Source organism: Balaenoptera ricei, chromosome 17 (genome assembly GCF_028023285.1).
Source record: "Balaenoptera ricei isolate mBalRic1 chromosome 17, mBalRic1.hap2, whole genome shotgun sequence".
In the NCBI taxonomy this organism is placed as follows: Eukaryota; Metazoa; Chordata; class Mammalia; order Artiodactyla; family Balaenopteridae; genus Balaenoptera; species Balaenoptera ricei.
The window spans coordinates 8,196,617-8,216,036 of NC_082655.1; the positions used below are offsets into that span (position 1 = coordinate 8,196,617).

At 50.9% G+C, this 19,420-nt stretch overlaps 1 protein-coding gene across 4 annotated transcripts in view; it reads left to right on the forward strand.

The window, feature by feature from the left end:
* Positions 1 to 19,420, forward strand: part of ST3GAL1 (ST3 beta-galactoside alpha-2,3-sialyltransferase 1) — an 85,807-nt gene that overhangs the window by 22,364 nt on the left and 44,023 nt on the right. The window contains exon 2 of one of the 4 annotated variants that reach the window (XM_059901427.1): positions 11,029 to 11,130. The exons of 2 other annotated variants lie outside the window; for them this stretch is intronic. The gene's annotated coding sequence lies outside the window, so the exon portion shown is untranslated. Of the gene's footprint in view, positions 1 to 11,028; positions 11,131 to 11,973; positions 12,045 to 19,420 lie in introns of those variants that run through there. One more of the 4 variants, XM_059901429.1, reaches the window with a different exon arrangement.

Below are 19,420 nucleotides of genomic sequence, written 5' to 3' on the forward strand. Positions count from 1 at the left end.
ACTTGTCTCCAAGGGTGACCCTGTGTGTCTGGATGGACTTCAGTGACTTCCTGTGGCTAATTCCCTATGCTCCTCCAATTATTCAGGTTCCCCTCCTCTGGGAAACCAGCCCCGAACCCCTGCCTGGGCCTGGAGCCCCTCCTCCGGTCTCCCGTGACAGCCCACGGTTGGCCCCTAGCCTCGCGTCCCCAACCTCAGACGGAAATTAATCTGCCTGCCAGGTTAAGACCCATTAGCTGGGTCTTTCAATTTTCTATCTGCCAAGTGGGCGGCAGCGGGTCCTGGGTTTCATGACCTCTAACCCTTGTTCAGGAGCACCACCCCCAACCTGTAAGAGACCCGAGGGCCTTTCTCAAATTCCAGCTCTCCTGTAGGACCCTTTTCATCTTGTCCCCAAGCGGACTGACCTCTGTCCTTCATCAGAACCCACTCAAATTCTCTCGTGCCCCTCCCAGGCACTCAGCACATTCTGCCTGGCATTTGCCGGTCACATTCCCCCACTAGATGCTAAATTCCACAAGGCAAGGAACGGCAGTCTGAACTCTGTGTGTGTCATCTTCGCTGCGGCTGGAGAGAGCTGGGGCTGCGTACCCACCGCTACAGGGTTTGCCCCCAAAGCCTTCAACGCCGGGCTGTGCGGTGCATTTGCGCACCGTTACCCCGCATGCGCCCATCTACCAGCTCAGTACCTACAGTGCCCATGCGTCCTTGCAAGGCCATCCCTCTTCCAGGAGTGCCCTTGCCCTATTTCTCCACCCAGCAGGTCACCTGCCGGCCATTACTAACTCAACGAAAGGGCCACCTCCTCGGGAAACTGTCCCCGTTGACCCCTCCCCTTTAGCGCCGGCCCCTCCCCATCTTGGTGGCTGTTTTCATCTCCCCACAATGGACGAAGAGGCTCTGATGTGCCAGAAGGATTCACGTGGCCCTGCCGTCAGAGCCCTTGCGGTCTAGAACAGAGGCAGTGAACTCTTTCTGTAAACGGCCGGAGATAGTAAATATTTGCGTTTTTGTGGGCCAGATCGTCTGTGTTGTGTCTGCTCAGATCTCCCATGGCAGCGCAAAAGCAGCCACAGGCAATACATAAATGAACAGGCGTTGTTGTGTTCCAAGAAAACTGCATTTGCCCAAACAGGCGGCCGGCCAGATTGGGCCCACGGGTGGTCATTCGCTGAATCCTGGTCTTAGCCTTGGCTGTAGAGGAAAACAGCTTGAGTAGCACACGTATGCATTTGTTTGCTAATGCCTTGGGTCCCCGTCGCTGGGCAGGGGCTCTCCCTGAGCAGAGAGTGTTTGCACTCAGCATCGCACCCTCAGGGACTGGCACGTGCCTGACACAGGGCTGGCCGCCGGGACGTGGGACCAGTCAGTGAGTGAGGGAATGCCATTCCTGCAGGTCCTGAGACTAGCAATCCGGGCTGGACCCTGCTTCTTCCCTGCCAGCACCAAATGCTGAGGAGGGGCTGGCCGTGGGCTCTGGGGCCCCTGGGCAGGAAAGCAAATCCCCTCCTCCAGGTGCACCGTTTCTGCACTGATTTTAATGGGGTGAGGATGGGTGCCATCTGCTCGAGGTGGCCCTGGGAGGATTCAGCTCAGCCCTCCAGACTCCCGACATCCTAGGAATGCCTCCTTCCTGGCCATAGCCCACAGACTTCTAAGCCACCCGGCCTTAACCACAGAGCTGAGAGCGGGCTGGGGGCACCTGGAACTTCCTGTCTGCTGTTAGTCCCTGAAAAGGAGGCATTGAGGTGCGAGACCCATCTGGAGGCAAGCTGTTCCCTTCCTGCATTGCGATGGTCCCTGGCTCTGCGTGGCCTTGGCTTGAGTCCCGACATGCACTTAGGCAGCGCCTTGTATGCGCCAAGTACGATTCACACACGTTATTTAATTGTCATAACCGCCTATGCTGGGGATGTTATGATCCTGATGTGTCACAGGGGTTACACCACATGGGGGCGAAGCTGGGATTTGAACCCAGCAATCTGCCACAGAGCCTTAGCTCATAACCTCTATGCCAAGCTGACAGACAGTAGGAAGGACAGAGAACTTGAGGGAACCAGAGTGGATCAGACTCGCCCACCACCCCAACCCCCTTTCTCCAGCTGGGACACCGTTGCACAGAGAACTGAAGTAATCTGCCCAAGATCACACAGCATTGGTAGTAGAGGCAAGATTTGAAGCACGGTTTCGGTTTCCAATCCAGTGTTTTTTATCCACAAGCCCAAACCCCTCCTTTGGCCTGGGACCTGCAGAAAAACAGAGGCGAGCTCTCTCCTCCCACTCAGAGTAATATAGCCTCTCACCTTACCCTTTGTTAAAAAGCAGCCCCTTCTCCAGGAGGTGGCAATACAGACGCACACCTTCGTTAACATGGATGGGTTTCTGGGCCTGGAATCAGCCAGGTCTGGGCTCAAGAATCAGTACTGTGATGGGCTGGGGCAAATCTCTGACCCTCTCTGGTTTCTCATCTGGCAACTGGGGCTACAGGCCCCACTTGGCTGAGTTGTTCTGAGAACCAAGTACACTGATGTATCTGAGTGTCCAGCCATCACAGAGCCCTCAGCCTGCAGCAAGTATGGCCTCCAGTCCCCCCTTCCTCATTCGCTCCCTGCAGCTCCCTCACCCCTTCTGCACCAGGGAACTGCAAGCACCCCTCCCATTGCACTCAGCTGCAGAACTTCGTCCCATGATTCCTCTTGTGAGTGGACGCCCTGACCTCATCTTGGGCAGTATTGCAAATCCAGGAAACCACGCTGGGCTATTTCTACCCCATGGGCCGTGGCAGCTCACTTTTTTGTTTTTGCCCTGTAATTGCAGGGTTTTACAGTGGTTTCTCTGTTGCCCGAAAGTCCCAGTATTCGCTCTGTTTCTCTCTGACATGTAATTGTATCTCAGGAACCCGCAGCAATTAGGCCCCTGGCCCCTCGGTGGATGCCTTTTTTCTATGGAGACAGATGTCTGGATGAAAAGAAAGATATTAGCTGGTTGAAGCAAACGGTGATTAGACAACCCTTTATTGAAGCCTCTGCATGGATTTGCTGGCTCTGAATGCTTGGGGAGCCTTGAAGTCTTCATCAACTCTTTCTAGCTTCCTTCCTCTTGATCTAGAACAATCTGTAGGAACCCAGACCCTGGATGCTGGCTGGGAAATGAGTGATGGAAGAGGGAACGGCAGAAGGTGAGGGTCTCTGGTGCCCAGGGCTGGGGAGTTGTCAGGTCTGCAAAGGTGGGAGAATCTTCAGCTTAGGAGCTTGTCAAAATGCAGGCTGCCTAGGGTCCAGGCCTGCCTTCCAATGCAAGGCTACCTTTGGGAGAACTAAAGGAAGTGGCAGGGTCCACTTACCTGCAAAACGGTGACGTCAGCTGGAGGCGGCAGTGTTGCCTGGTGGTTAAAGCTCTGTCCTGGGAACACTGCCTGGGTTTGTGTCCTGGTTCTACCACTTACAGGCTGGGTGACCTTGGACAAGTTCTTAACCTCTCTGTGTTTCAGATTTTCATCTGAAAATTAAGGGTGATAATAACTTGCTCAACCTTCATTAAAAACAGATATATATTTTTTTTACCGGTCATAAATATTACCCTGGAAGAGCACTGACCCCAGTGCAGACCTTAGGGAATTCCTGGGAATCCCATGAGAGTTGACTGTGCATTTGACACAGAGCGGGAAACATGGCTGGTCTCCGTCTATGGCATGACTCTTCTCAGTCTTTACATAAACTCCCGATCCATCCTTGCAGGGCCCCGCTGAGGTAGGTGCTAGTTTTAACATCACAATTCCTGCTTTACAGAGAAAGGAGGAAAAGGCACAGAGAGGTTAAGAGACTTGCCCAGGGGTGCCCAGCAAAGATTTGGCAGAGCCAGATTCAGACTCAGGCCACTTGGCCCCAGAGTCTGTGTGCTTAACCGCTAGGCTTTCCTGCCTCTCAGCGTGGAGGGAGCAACAGCTGCGCACAGGCGTGTGACATGCGCCGTGACAGAGGCGCGCACAGGGGCAGGGCGGGCCTGTCTGTCCTTTGGCTTATGTGGGCCTGGACCTCTCAGTCTCCGCCCCTGTGGTGTTCGGAGGACTGAGCAACACCCCCAGGAAGGGCTGCGCCCCACTCCCCCCCACCCCGGAGGCCGGGCAGCACCCCTCTGGTCTGGTCCGGAGGCGGGAGGCCCGTGGAGGACGTGGGGAGAGACTGAGCAGGGTGAGGGCGGGGCACAGACCCATCTGTTTGGAATTAGACACGAATTGAGCACAGTTGGCCAGGAAGCAGCCGCATGAAGCCAAAAAGCAGAGTTTGGAAATGCTCCGCAAATGTCTCAGCAGAGCTGACCCTCCTCTTGTGATTCTGTCCCGGTCTCTTTACTCCATTGCTCGTTTGCCCAGCACGTTCTCCACGCTGGTCTGTGGATGGAGCTGGGGAGGCCCTTTCCTCGGCCTGGGAGGGTGGAAGGAGGGGGGCAGTGCGCTGGGGCACACCAGGAGGCCGGAGAGGGACCTCACTCCAGGGAGGACAAAAGTGACAAACAACAACAATAATAGTATTGATTATGTGCTTACAGGGTACCAGCGGCTTAACATTTGACCCCTAGGGTCAGTATTAGGTTTGCCTCCCGTTCATGGATGGAACCTGGGCTCCTAGGGGTTAACTAGCAAGACTCCCACAGAGGCTGAGCGACTCTGCTGGGAGTTGAACCCAGGCTTCCAGATGCCATTGCTGGGCTCCTGGGCCAGCTGTGGTGTGGGGTAAAGTCCTCCGGGGGTCAGAGCAGAAGCCTGAGTCCCATGCCTTGCTCTGTCTCTTACCAGCTGTGTGCCCTCGGGCAAGTCGGTTGACCTCTCTGAGCCTCAGACCTTCTGCTGTGGCGTATAATACATGACACTGTAATACATTCCCACAAGGATAGTACAAGGAGCTTCGCCCATATTGAGCCAGGGATGGTGCTTTGAAAGGCAAGGAAGGACCTCTCTGCGCTCCTGGGTGAAAGTGACGCAGTCCCCACAGGCTTTTAGCTGGGGTTGAAGAGGGGAATGGGGGCTGGGTGGGGCCCTAGGGAGCCTCAGAATCCAGGGACAGTGTTCCCAAGCCCTCTTTCCTGGGAGCCAGGTCCACCCTGGCTGGGTCTGCATTCTGACACAGCCTTGCTGACATCCTATATTGCTTTCTATTTTTCCTTCTCTTCTTTGCATCTGAGCTTCTGGAAATGAAATCCCAAATCCTAGGAGGCTTTCTCATTAAATATAGCCTTGGGAGATTGCTAGGTCAGGGTCCTGGAGCCGAGCGTTGGGTGGCTGGAGAACGTTTTGAAAGTGCCACCATTTTTTAGGGTTGGGGACTGTTGGTAGTTTTATTTCACGGTCATAAAAGTAGCCGTGATCACTGAAGAAAATCCTGAAAAGAGAGAAAAGTGTGAAGATAAAAAATCTTACAGAACCACTTCTCCCAGAAAGTACCTATCTTAGCATTTCTGAGAATTTCCTTTCACTGTATGTTTTTCGGTTCCTCTATTGTTAAAACTGTCATTCTGATTCTGATACTGTTTCCTTTGTCTTTTAACAATTTAACAGTATAACAGATGTTTTCTCCTGTTTAAATTCTTCATGAGCATTATTAAAGATGCAGACTTTTCCATGGTACAACAGATATTCGCTCGTACCATGATGCACTTTAGTAATTTCCTTACGGTGGAGCATGTTGGAGCTCTGTGGCATTTTGCTATTAAAAATAACATCATGGGGGCTTCCCTGGTGGCGCAGTGGTTGAGAATCTGCCTGCTAATGCAGGGGACACGGGTTCGCGCCCTGGTCTGGGAAGATCCCACATGCCACGGAGCAACTAGGCCCGTGAGCCACAACTACTGAGCCTGCGCGTCTGGAGCCTGTGCTCCGCAACAAAAAGAGGCCACAATAGTGAGAGGCCCGTGCACTGCGATGAAGAGTAGCCCCCGCTTGCCGCAACTACAGGAAGCCCTAGCACAGAAACGAAGACCCAACATAGTAATCAATCAATCAATCAATAAATCTTTAAAAAAAAAAAAAAAAAGTAGCCTCATGGGATTTTTATTAAAAAAAAAAAATAACATGATGATGGATAAAGAAGATGTGGTATATAGATATATACAATGGAATATTACTCGGCCATAACAAAAGAATGAAATCTTGCCATTTACAATAATGTGGGTGGACCTAGAGGGTATTATTTAAGTGAAATGAGTCAGACAGAGAAAGACAAATACTGTATGATTTCACTTATATGTGGAATCTAAAAAACAAAACAAACAAACAAATATAGCAAAACAGAAACAGAGTTATAGATACAGAGACCGAACAGGTGGTTGCCAGAGGAGAAGGAGGGGAAGGGAGGAAAGAAATAGGTGAGGGAGAGTAAGAGGTACAAACTTCCAGCTGCAAAATAAATGAGTCACAGGTATGAAATATACAGTGTGGGGAATATAGTCAGTAACGATATCTTTGCGTGGTGACATATCATAACTAGACTTATCGTGGTGATCATTTTGAAATATATGGAAAAAAATCGCTAGGTTGTGCACCAGGAACTAGCATAGTGCCGTAGGTCAATTACAGTTCAAAAATAATCAAACATACAAACAAACCCATAAAAAAGAGATGAGATTTGTGGTTACCAGAGGGGAAGGTGAGGGAGGGAGAATTGGATGTAGGTGGTCAAAAGGTACAAACTTCCGGTTATAACATAAATAAGTACTAGGGATGTAACATACAACACGGTAAATATAATTAACACTGCTGTATGTTATATATAAAAATTGTTAAGAGACTAAATCCTGAGTTCTCATCACAAAATGTTTTCTATTTCTTTACTTTTGTATCTGCATGAGAGGATGTTCACTAAACTTATCATCATTTCATGATGGATGCAAGTCAAACCATGGCTGTGCACCTTACACTTACACAGTGCGGTATGTCAATTCCATCTCAGTAAGACTGGAAGAAAAAAAATAACACGATGATAAACCTCTTTGGGCACAAAACTCTGTCCACACGTTGAGCCATTTCCGGGAATAGATCCCTAGAAGGGGACTCCAGGGTGGAAGCTGAGTACTTGTTGAGGCTTTTGATGCCGAACACGAATGTCCTCTTGTTGGAGACGGTGGTGAACACAGCTGGCAGGGGCAGTGCCTCTGCTGCAGGGGGCTCATGCTTCTGCTGAAAAAGGATCTGAAACCATGTGTTCCTGACTCAAAGGAAAGATACCAGACGGACCAGACTCAGTGTCTCTTCTCGATGACTTCGAAGCAGCTCGAGTCCTCAGGAGCTAAATGAAGTTTCACCTGAAGCTGGTACGACTAGGAGCCCTAGGAGAGCAGGCGTGGCAGGACGCAGAAGCTTTGGTGCTGCTGGCATAGGAGGCTGCCTCTAGCGAGACGGGGTTCGCTGCAGAGTATCCACAAAACCGTCCAGCTGCGTGTGCCCACTCCCACTCCCTGCACTCTCTGCCCGTGCCCCGTCCTTTATTCTCCATCACTGGTCTCTGGACATCTGACCTGTTAATGCATTTACTTCTTTGTCTATTCTCTCTTGCGCCTAGAACTTAAGCTCCCTCCATCTATTTTGTTCCCTCCTGACACATGACCTGACATTTAACAGGTGTTCAGTAAATATGTATTGAACTAATGAGTGGATGAATGAATGAATGGGGGAAAGTGTAAAGATCAGATCAAAGCTCCCCAGAACATGATTGTCAGAGATAACAGGACCTGAGCACATTGATTTATTGAATTGAATATGCCTGGCATGTAATCCTGGACACTTCCCGGGTTACCCTACAAGGTGACTCTGTTCTCAGCGCATATATTTCCCGCCTCCTGCCTCCTTGGCCTTACAACAGAAACATTTCCGCATGTTTTTAAAAATTCTTTGTGAACCAGAATTTATCTTCCTTTAACATACATAAGAACATTCCAAAATTTGTTTGATAGATTCCTTAACACTTTGGATAGGTGGGAGTGGAATTGCTGGGGCATAGAGGATGCCTATGGTAACCTGCCCCGGTACTGCCAGGTGGTGTCCTAGGACGGCTGCCGAGTCCACCTTCCTATCAGCAGGGCACGAGTTCCCACGTCTGCGGTCACCCGCTGACAGTTGGCATCGCAGTGCCTGATGATTTTTGCCAAGCTAATAGGTGTCAAGCGATGTCTCATCCTGTTTTTATTGGCATTTCTCTGATTACTAATGAGGCCCCAGACCTCTGCACCGGCCCAGCCCTCAGCCTGGCCCTTCATCCACCTCGGGCTTACTCTGTCTCCTGCGTGTCCTTCAGGATTCAGGACAGACTTTCGTCCCCTCAGCGGGCTCTGCTCGCCAGTCTCTTCTTTCTGCTCCCCAGGCTGCCCTTCAGAATAACAGACTAAGGTTGTGTTTACAAACCCAGTTCTGGAGTCTCAAATCGCTGGGATCAAAGCCTGCTCCAACACCTATAGGCTGTGCAACCTTGACCAAGGGCCTTAACCTCTCTGAGCCTCGGACTCCTCACCTGCAAACGAGAGGTTAAGGATACCACCTCCTGAATAAATACTTGAAATTCATCACTTTGTCACTGCTTTAGTACATATGAGTGATATCTATACTACTGGGTTACTTAGGTCTGTTTTACTGTCTGTGTAAGCGCTATATAACATTGCCTACTGTATATCTCTTCCCAATTCCCTGTAGCTTGAAATCGGCCATAATGGGAATATTTTCATATGGAAACTGACAAACCTACGCGAATCATAGTTTGATTTTTGTTTTGTTGATTGTCTAGGCTTCAGAACGTGATGGAGAAAATGTTAATGTGTGGTGCATGTTGTAGTTATATTGTGAATAATACAAAAAGTTGAGGAAATAAAAAAAGAATAGCACCTCCTGGGAGAGTTTTCTTGAGAAGTAGCTGAGATTATTTATGCGGAGTGTTTGACAAATAGTGCGGCCGAGTTCCTGGTAGCCGTTGGGTGTGAAAGCCTGTGCCATCCTGCATCCTCATCGTCTATTTGCCAGACTGGCCTCCACAGCCTGGGAGGACTCGCAGTTGAGGCTGCATTTGCTGCTTTTTTATATTTTCAGCTCCTGACGGTGCCGGGCAAATAGTAAGACCTGGAATGAATCTTGTCAGCCTCTCTGGAGGAGATTTAAGCATCAGATGATGGGTCTAGATGCTTTTTTAAAGTCCCTTCCAACCCTGAAATTCTGTGATCAGGAAATTACCCAGGAAGCAGTTCTCCTTGTGGGGTCCTTCCTAAGGTTTCTAAACGGGGCTTTATTACACACTGCAGGTAATTATAGGAGGCCGCAGTGGCCGCAGGGAGCTCCCCATGGCCTGATGGCTGGCAGGTGCGTTCCGGAGGCTATCATCTTTCCGCTGACCAGGGGATCGGAATCCTGGCAGGGGCAGGGCCTCTCCCTTCAGCCAGGCAGTGGGAGGAAGCCCTGGAGGTCTCAGCCTCAAGCTGGGCGGCCCTCCACTCTCTACCCCAGGGGATGGCAGGGTAGCGCTAGTGTGCATGAATAATAGCAGGAAAGTCACAGAAAGCAGGAGCAGCGGAGACCTTTAGGACCTCCAGGCCAGGAGTCATAGTCCCCCCGGTTCATAGGGACCAGGTGGGTGATATGAACAGATAAAGAGACCTAGTAAGACAATAGGGAAGAGTGGGGCCTGCAGCAAACTGGAAAATCGACCAGGTTCTGACCAAAGGAGACGGCTGCTGCTCAGCCGTGGGGATTGGGGAATGTGAGCCCAGGGTTCCTGGATCTTCCCCTTCTTTTTTTTTTTTTTTTAAATATTTATTTATTTATTTATTTATGGCTGCGTTGGGTCTTCGTTTCTGTGCGAGGGCTTTCTCCAGCTGCGGCAAGTGGGGGCCACTCTTCTTCGTGGTGCACGGGCTTCTCACTGTCGCGGCCTCTCCCGTTGAGGAGCACAGGCTCCAGACGCGCAGGCTCAGCAATTGTGGCTCACGGGCCTAGTCGCTCCGCGGCATGTGGGATCTTCCCAGACCAGGGCTCGAACCCGTGTCCCCTGCATTGGCAGGCAGATTCTCAACCACTGCGCCACCAGGGAAGCCTTCCCCTTCTTTATCAAAAGAAGCTTGAGATCCAGAATTTTATGTAAAGCTTTCTGATTTTTGAAAATTATAGCTAATTCAAAGTTTTGTCAATGGCTGTATGGCACAGACAGAATCGGTTTGTAAAGCAGCAGTTGCCGTATCTTCTGATTTAGTACAACATTTGACTGATTGGGAAACTGAGGTTCAGAATTTGGGAGCTTGCCAGAGGTTTCTGGGGAGGTAGTGACCCTGAGGGACGTAAAGCATAGTCCAACATCCCAGTGGGCTCCTAACCCCACCTTTTTCCAAGGCAGGAACTGAAGCCCAGGGAAGGAAAGGGACCAGCTCTAAGTCACACAGCTGGTAATGGCAGAGTCTGGGGTAGGGCCGGGCTTCTGGGCCCTCCTCCATGGGGTTGTCCAGCGACCTTGTTGCCAAAAACAACCCTGGAATGGTTTCGGTAAAAGCCTGACCACGAGTGTGGCACAGGGCAAATTCTGACTTGTCATTTGGCAGGAAACGGTTGGCACGCAGTGGGGCAGGAATGCCAGGGCGCTCCTGCTGGCAGGAGAGCTGTTTGTGCATTTGCTGAACTAACACTTTCAGCTGTGAGGGTGCAGAGATCAGCTCTGGCCTCTTTGTAAAGGGTCTCTTGGACTGAATGCCTGGAGTCTGATTGCCCTTGAACTGGCATCCTTAGAGTCTGCCTGTGAAGTCTCAGGCGGAGTGGGGGGATGTCTCATCTCATTTGTGGTCAGACACATGGCTTAGGGAAATGAACCTGAGCTTGGAGTTGAGAGTGAATAGCCGTCCAGTTCATGATGTCCCAGCTCTGACACTGGGCTGCCCGTGTTCATCATTGTGGCCCTGCCGCTATCACAGAGCTATTATGAGAGTGTAATCAAGTGGATGGATCTAAATTGCCAACGAAAAGGCTAGAGAAACGTGAACTACTTTTGCCCTTCTATTCCTTCTCCCCAGAGGGTGGCGTTTGAGCTGGGAAAGGAAGGAGGAGAAGGAGTCAGTACGGTCAGCAAGTGCAAAGGCCCTGAGGCAGAATGAACCTGGAGCGTTCAAGCACAGGTATGAGGTTAGCAGGATGGGAACAGAGAGGGCAGGGGAGCACATGTGAGGGTGAAGCAGAGAGAGGTGGCTGAGGACGCCAGGAGTGGGTGTGGGTCTCTGGAGGGAGGGCGAGCTGCCTGGCCTTTCATGATAGGTGCTCTCCCCCAAGATGGTGGCAAGGAACTCACCCTCTGAGACAGGCCCTTCTAGCGAGGCCAGGACTGTGGGTGGGGGAACGAGAGGTCCAGAAAATGAAGGGGACGGTGGGGAGGAGGAGGCTGGATCACCCCAAGAAACATCAAGGAAGGGGGAGGGTAGGTCTTCCAGGCTGTGAGGTGTGAGTAGGGTTGGCTGGACAGTGAGGGGGGATGGATTTTGCCAGTAGGGCTTCGGATTGGCGGAGCGGCCAGTGTGGAAATGAGCAGCGTGGCCTCCCTCTCTCTATGAAACTGTGGGCGAGCCGCAGGATTGAAAAGAAGGCCCTGAGCCCTGGACTAGAAAAGCAGGGTCTTAGCAGGCAAACCCATGTGATGTCTGGACCCCACGTCTCCACCTAGTGCCCCAGGAATTCAGAACCTTGCCCCCCCCAATTCCTTCCAGCCTCGCTCATGTGCTCAGAGGTCGGGGCCCCAGGAGCGAATCTCACTGCCCGAGAATGCAGACGTCTGAGGAGTCTCCAGGGACCCCTGTGCTCATGTTGTGGTATTTACCATCCCATGGAGGGCACGCGGAGGAGGAGAGGGACTCACCAGAAGGACACTGGGCAGCAGTGAGCGACCAGGTGGCTCTTACTCCTCCTGATCCCGCCCATTCATTCCTCTCCCACAGCACGGAGGGCGCATCCACTCGGTGTGTCATGCTCCCAGGGTGATGCTGGGCCAGTGTGTGCAGCGCGGGTCCACTCTGAGCGTGGCTGTGAGCCCGAAACCACAGTGAGTCAACTGTGGGTTGCCTGGGAGTGTGCTGTGCAGGGCAGGAGGGGTCATGCACAGAGGGAACCAGGGGTCAGGGGTCGGCATCCTTGAGATTCTGATGGGCATCCTTGAGATTCTGATGGGCATCCTTGAGATTCTGATATGTAAGAAATGACGTCTCTTTGCTGTTTGAATGACTTCGGTGAGTAGTGAAGTTGAAATGTTCTTGATAGTTGATGGGTCACCTGCCTTCCTTTTGTGTTGATTTGCCTTTTATGTCCTTTCCCCTTTAAAAAAAAAAAAAAATTAGTTCAAGGCATTTGGTCCCATAGGTCAGGGATCAAAAAAAAAGTCATCTTTTTATATAAAAGGACAGGTAGTAAACATTTTAGGCTTTGAGAGCCATACAGTCTCTGTTACAACTACTCAACTCTCTGCCCTTGGAGCACAAAAGCAGCCACCGACAATATGGAAATGAATGTGCACAATGGTGTTCCAATAAAACTTTATTTATAAAAGCAGGTGGCCAGGCTGCAGCCTGTAGTTTACCAACCCTTGCCTTAGAGAAGTTTACATTTCTTGTGTGTTCAGCCTTTTCCTTGATGTAAATATGGAGTTTCACACTAAGCATGGACCTTCTCCATTCCAAGATAAAATGCAAAAACAAAACAAACAAAAAAACCAAGAAAAAAGTATTCAAAAGTGGTATAAACGGGTGGTTCTGGGTGAGGCATCCTGGACGTGCTGGCATCGACCTGCATCTTGGTCAGTCTTAGGTCCCCAGTAGGAGAAGTGGGCGGGGCACTGATGCAGGCAGAGGCAAAGCCAGAGCCTGGGGGCCTGGTGGGACCTCCGAGCAGGGGTGGCTGAAGTGGGGACAATGCTGTCCTCGTTCTGTGCTTCTCCCTGACCTTGAAAACTGTGTTCTCAGGGGTTACTGGGCCCGTCATGTCCTGAGAGACCTGTCCAGTCCACCAGCCAGTCCTTGGCAATAGGACCCCAAGTGAGGACCCCCTACTTCCACAGAAGCCACCAGTCCCTTCCCCCCAGTCTGGACCCTTCCATGGACTGGGTTGTCAGCCTGATCTTAAAGAATCACGTGCGACTTTTATACCAAGTGAAAGGAGCCTCCTCCACCCTTTTCTTCTGGTCCTATTTCGAAGATGTCCTCATACCCAGTGCTGTGCCTAAGGTACAGATTTCCTGTTAAGAATCTTAATTATTCATTTGAAAACCCAAACTGGTTTGGCAAAGGGCAAATAGGGAGATGCATTTGGTTCTCTGAATTTGAAGAGGCCAATGGCTTTGTCTTCCTTTCCTCCCAGCTCACTTCCCACCCACCCCTGTCTTGGTTAGCCTCGGGACACACTGCAGAAATGAGGCTTGGGACCTGGACTGTGCCTGAGTTGACTCATATCTGGCCTGTGACCTGGGAAAAGCCCTTCTCCTTCTGCAACCTGATGGACTTTCCTTAAGAATGGAAATGATATGTCACTGTCAAGGTCTGTAGCTAAGAGGAGGGGAGATACCTTAGGATAGTTTGTCACTGTTGGCGTCAGCTCCGGAGCCCCGCAATCTGGATTCTGGTACTGACTCTACCATCTACTTGCTGTGTGACTTTGGATGAGTGACTTCACCTCTCTGTGCTAGCCTAAATATGGGGTGACAATAAGGTACCTAATACTAGGCTGTTTGGAAGATTGAATGGCTCTATCCACATAAAGTATTTGAAACAGTGCACATCCAAGTAGTTAGTGAATGTTCTATTGTATGTAAAGTGCCGGGCAGATAGTAGGTGCTCATTAAAGACAGTCACCCTTCTGTGTTATTACACGCTCCAGAACAATTCCATATGTTAATCTTGCACAGGGACTGCAGATTTCATGCGTATCTACTTCCCCACACACTGTTAATGAACGTTCCAAGCCCAGATAACCTTGCTTTTCCGTCCTTAGCGAGCTTCGGCTTGATGAGAATTTTCAAAATGTTGTTTGTCGATCTTTTAAAACCCCTGAGATGAGTATTTACTGCCAAAATGTACAAGTATATCAAAAGGATTTAATTCAGGCGTCGGATAATAAGGCTGGAGATGTAAAGAGGGAAATGACAAGGTTTTCCTTTCTTTGCCCTCTATCTGCTGTGGCAACAAGCACTTCCGTTTATCACTTAAAATCCTGTTTGAAAAGGTCAGCGGTTATTTGCGTGAATCACACAGTGTGAGGGCTCAGGTAGGATGCACTGGAGACAGGCGTCCTCAGATTTCTACTCCGTGCCCTGTCCTTTCCCCATGATGGACTTTGCCCCGTGTCCCCACGCTGCTCCCAGCTGAGGTGGGCGCCCTGGGCAGAGGAGGACCTGAGTCCAGTCACGTGACTCTGTCAGTGATGAAGACCGGTCACCTGTCCTCAGCGTGTGCCCAGCACGTGAGCCGCCTTCAGTCCGCTCTCTCACGGTTGCTAGCACTCCCATTTTCCAGAAGAGGACCCTGAGGCCCCAGATGCTTTCAGCACTGGCTGCAGGTCGCCCGGCAAGCAAGCAGCAGGACCTGCAGCTGCCCCCCCTCCAAAAGCCCATGCTCTGCCCTGACTCATCTCTCCAGCAGGTCCTCCCCATGCCTTCCGCCGCCCCTTCATTTGATGTGACATGAAATGAAGGACGATGAAATATTTATCGGTCTCGTGTCTGCCGGGCGCCTTCACATGAAAGCCCAGAGAAACACTTTGGAAAGTGGAGGTGATGTTCCAAAGGCCACTAATTGGTTTACTCATGAGCCTTAATCTCTGGTTTTGGAATATTCGACGTGAGAGACAGGCTCGGCCTGGAAACCCCAGTGGGACTGGTGTGCCGCTGGTTTCCAAGGACAGAGCTCACCCAGTGGGGGTGACTAGGAAGGGGGTCGTGAAGAGTCTCTTGCCTTTGCTAATTTGCTGGGTGCCAAGCCACTGCCCTCCCGGGGCCACATGATCAGGCCCTGCTTCCCTCTCTGACCCCATCCTGTAAAATTATCCCTTAGCTCAGTGTGCTTGCACCGCACTGGCCTTTGTTTGGCCTGAATATGCATAGCTCGTTTCTACCTTACGATCTTGCATGGACTCTCCCCTCCGCCTGAACTCTGGTCTCCTCGCCCCTGCCTTTGCACAGCCGACTCATTCAGGAGCTCAGCTTGGAGTTTACCCCAGTGGCACCTTCCTTGTCATCCACTGTCACGCCGCCCCCTCGACTTCGCTGCTTAAGTGTTTCCCGTGATCTCTGTTTGATTTGATGCCTAAGCTTCCAGAGGAGAAGGCTGTTTCCTTGTTCACCGTGGTGTCACCAGCATCCAGAACAGAGCCCAGCACATTCTGGGCCCCAGTCAGTCTTTGCTAAGTGACCGATGGCTTCTGCTGCTTGGTATAAAGCCAAGAGTTTGGACCAGACGGTTGGCGGGGAGCCTCCCTACTCTGGAAGAAGCTCTCTCAACTTGAGAGCCAGCACTTCACTTTGAGGCTTTCTCTTCCTGACGGTCACTGCTCAGACCAGCCTCAGGCAGGGGGCCCAGTTCCCTCCCAGCAGAGCCCGAGGCAGGGATTTGGTGCCTGTGGATTCTAGAAGGCGGTGAGGGAGGCTGGACAGGGCAGGGGGAAGAGAGAGGCTGGGTAAGGAGGTGTCTCGGCTGGAGCCAACCTTCAGCCTGACCCCACGGGACCCCGGACCATACAGGGCACCCACCACAGGGCTGGTTCCACGTGGAGGCAAAGGGGGGGGGGGTCAGCTTCGTGCAGCCCCGATTCCCTCAGTCATAGTCTGGGGGCAGCCCAGGGTGGCAGGGGCCAGAGGTGGTCACCTCCTGGGCGAGGCAGCTCCTGTCTGGCCAGGGCAGTCCTCTGGAGGAAGGGGCAACTGCTAGCAGCCAAGAGACACAACAGCTGAGGAGTGTTAGTGGCTCAGAAAAGGCTCTCTGGACGGGCGCCAAGAGCGGCCCCTCTCCAGGGACCTGGCGGCCCCTTCCACGTAGCCTGAGCTCAGCCGAGGGAATTCAAACCTGAGACCTGCCTTTCCAGGTGAGGTGTCTCCGAGGGTCACTGGGAGTAATCTGCTACCCGAGGAAAGGCCAGCAGCTCCTGGTTACCAACCCCTACCCCTCCAGGCCACTCAGGTTTCCTGCCTGTCCTCTAGGCCAGCCCAGAGAAGAAAGTAATGGATTTTCCTTTCTCAGTGTACCTACTATGTGCCAGGAACTGTTCTAGAAGCTTTAAGTGTATTATCTCCTTTACCTCTCCCACCAACCCCACGAGGTGGGGCTTACAATGCCAGCATCTGCAAGGTGAAAGCCACGGCTCTTGAGATAAAATACTTGCCCAGGGCCTCACAGCTCGAGAGGGACAGTGTCAGAACCCCAGCCATGTCTTCTAGACCAAAGCCTGTGATCTTTCCCCTCCCGCACTGCCTCCATGAGCTTGGGTGGGCAGAGAAGAGGCCTCCCTCTGCCTGTCTTCCAAATGGAATGTTTGTTGGAAGGAGACTGGATAATTGCAAAAGGAACCGTGTATGGTGCTGCGTAACAAAGAGTCCCCGAATCTCAGTGACGTACAACACATGCTTATTTCCTGTTCCCATCACAGGCAGACTGTGATCAACGGCAGGGTGACTGCGGCCCAGCCATGTTCCTTGAGTTTTCTCGGTCAGAGGCCCAGGCTGAAGGTAGTCGCCATCTAGGCCACGCTGTGCTCACACCAGAACTGAGCGAGCCACACAATCAAATTTAAACCTTCTGCTTAGGGTGGCACACAGAGCACGTCTGCTCACACTCTATTGGCCAAAGCAAGGGACATGGCCAGACCCAGCGTCGGTGGAGCAGGGACTTAGAGTCCCCTACGGTGAGGGGTTGGGGGCAAAGAGAGGGGAACAATGTTTGCATAATACAATGGGCCGTAAACCATTGGGCTCTGCAGCCGGATGCGTGGGTCTGACTCCTGGCTGTACCTCTTAGTAGTTGTGTGGCCTTCAGTATGGTCCATCACCTCCTTGTGCCTCAGCTTCCTCATCTGCAAAATGGGGATGACAATTATAGCCCTGTATTAGCCTCCAAGGGCTGCCGTAACAGAGTATCACAAACCGGATGGCTTAGATGACAGAAATGTATTTTTTTTTTCAAGTTTTGGAGGCTCAAAGTCCAAGATCAAGGTGCTGCCAGGGTTGGTTTCTGGCGAGGCCTCTCTTCCTGGCCACCTTCTCATGGTGTTCTCACACAGCCTTCCTTCTGTGTGTGCACGTCTTATAAGGACAGCAGTCCTATCAGATTAGGGCCCCACCTTTATGACCTCACTTAACCTTAATTCCCTCTCTAAAGGCCCCGTCTCCAAATGCAGTCACATTGGAGGTCAGGGCTTTAGCATATGTATTTGGTGGGGAGATACCACTTAGTGCCTTATTCTGTAGGGCTGTTGTGAATGTGATGGGCCAGGCACTTAGGGCGTCTGGCTTGGGAGCACTGAATAGGTGCAAGGTTGTTGCGAGTACTTGGTGGTAGTTTGTCCTACATTTTGGGTGTTCCCCCGTGTAGATGATCTCTCATTCCATTTATCTTTATATCCTTGGCCTCTGTCCCAATTCCTGGCACACACTAGGTGCTCAGAAAACATATTTTTGGGATCCTATGGTGAAGCCAGAGGCAGTTGACAGGAGCCACCCAGGGTTAGGAGGCCCTGGGCTGTGCTCCTGGCTGTGTTGTGAGCCTGCTGTGTGGACAAGTGATGGTCTCAGGCCAACCAGGATCCATCACGTTAGACAGAGAGGGTTTGTCAGCAAAATCTCAGCAGATTTCTCGTGGCCTTTGTGCTTATACCAAGGTCGTGAGGCAATGTTCAGAGCCAGGGTAGACTCAGGGAGATCCTTTTTTATGACGATGTTGTTATAAACTCGAAGGTGGCCATAATTCTCTAAACTCCCTCTCACAGATACTGTCCCCCACCAGCAAAGCACCATAATGTGACAGGGCTGGGCATGAATGGGCATCAGGAGAACGTATTCTCGCTGCTTTGGGTCCGGGGAAGTTTCTGACACAGAACCACAAGCTTGGAATGACCTCTTGGGGTTCCATGGCAACACTCAAAAACCCTGTGTTCGTTTCTCTTTCCTCATTCATGTTACCTTTCCCACTTCTGGCCTTGCTTAGGAAGGGCTGTGTCTGAGGATGTTTATTTAGCAGATGGCGCTATTGCCTGGGGATGAAAAGGTTAAAGGACATGGGGACAGCTGGCCTTTCCAAGCCCTCTGCCTGATGTGCTCAGGCCAGCAGTGTCATGGAGAAGAGAGTACCATGTGAAAGTTCTGGGCCTCCTCCCAGCTCATTGCTAATTAATTATTGGCATGATGAATAATTCAGTGTGTGCTACCTATCTCAGTCTCAGTTTCCTCATCTGGGAAATGGGAGCAGTGACACTTCTCATGTGATGTGCAGCACCTGGCCAAGAGCAGACGATGATGATGAGATGATGATGATGATGATGATGGTGATGATGATGGTGATGGGATGATGATGATGATGATGATGGTGATGATGATGATGATGATCGGATGATGATGATGATGATGATGGGATGATGATGGTGATGGGATGATGATGATGATGATGGTGATGATGGTGATGATGATGGTGATGACGACATCATGGTGATGATGATGATAGGTTGGTCCTTAGAGAGCACTTTCTCCATGTCACTTTATATACATTGACCTTCTTAATCTTCTCAGCAACAATAGGAGGTAGGCAGTCTCAATATTCCTAGTTTACAGATGAGGAAACTGAGGGTCAGTAACTCATTGAAGGAGGCACAGCCAGCAGTGACGGAGCTGGCAGTCTGGCTTCACAGCCCGTGCCCCTTGCCACTGCATATATGGCCTTGAGGCTCACCTGACATTAATTATGGACTGTGTCTCCCATAGCTCCCTGCATGTGGTGGGAGAAGGGGTACAAGCAATATGTGCTGCTTGTTCTGGAAAGTGATTACTTTTAATTAAACTTTTGATGATTTTTAAAAATTCCTCCTTTCTGGATGTATATCCAGAGAAAATTGTAATTTGAAAAGTTACATGTACCCCAAAGTTCATAGCAGCACTACTGACAATAGCCAAGACACGGAAGCAACCTAAATGTCCATCGACAGATGAATGGATAAAGAAGATGTTATTTTTATATGTTATTTTTACACACACACACACACGCGTGCGCGCGCACACACACACACACACACACACACACACACACACACACAGTGGAATATTACTCAGCCACGAAAAAGAATGAAATAATGTCATTTGCAGCAACATGGATGGACTTAGAGATTATCATCATACTAAGTGAAGTAAGTCAGAAAGAGAAAGACAGATATCATATGATATCACTTACATGTGGA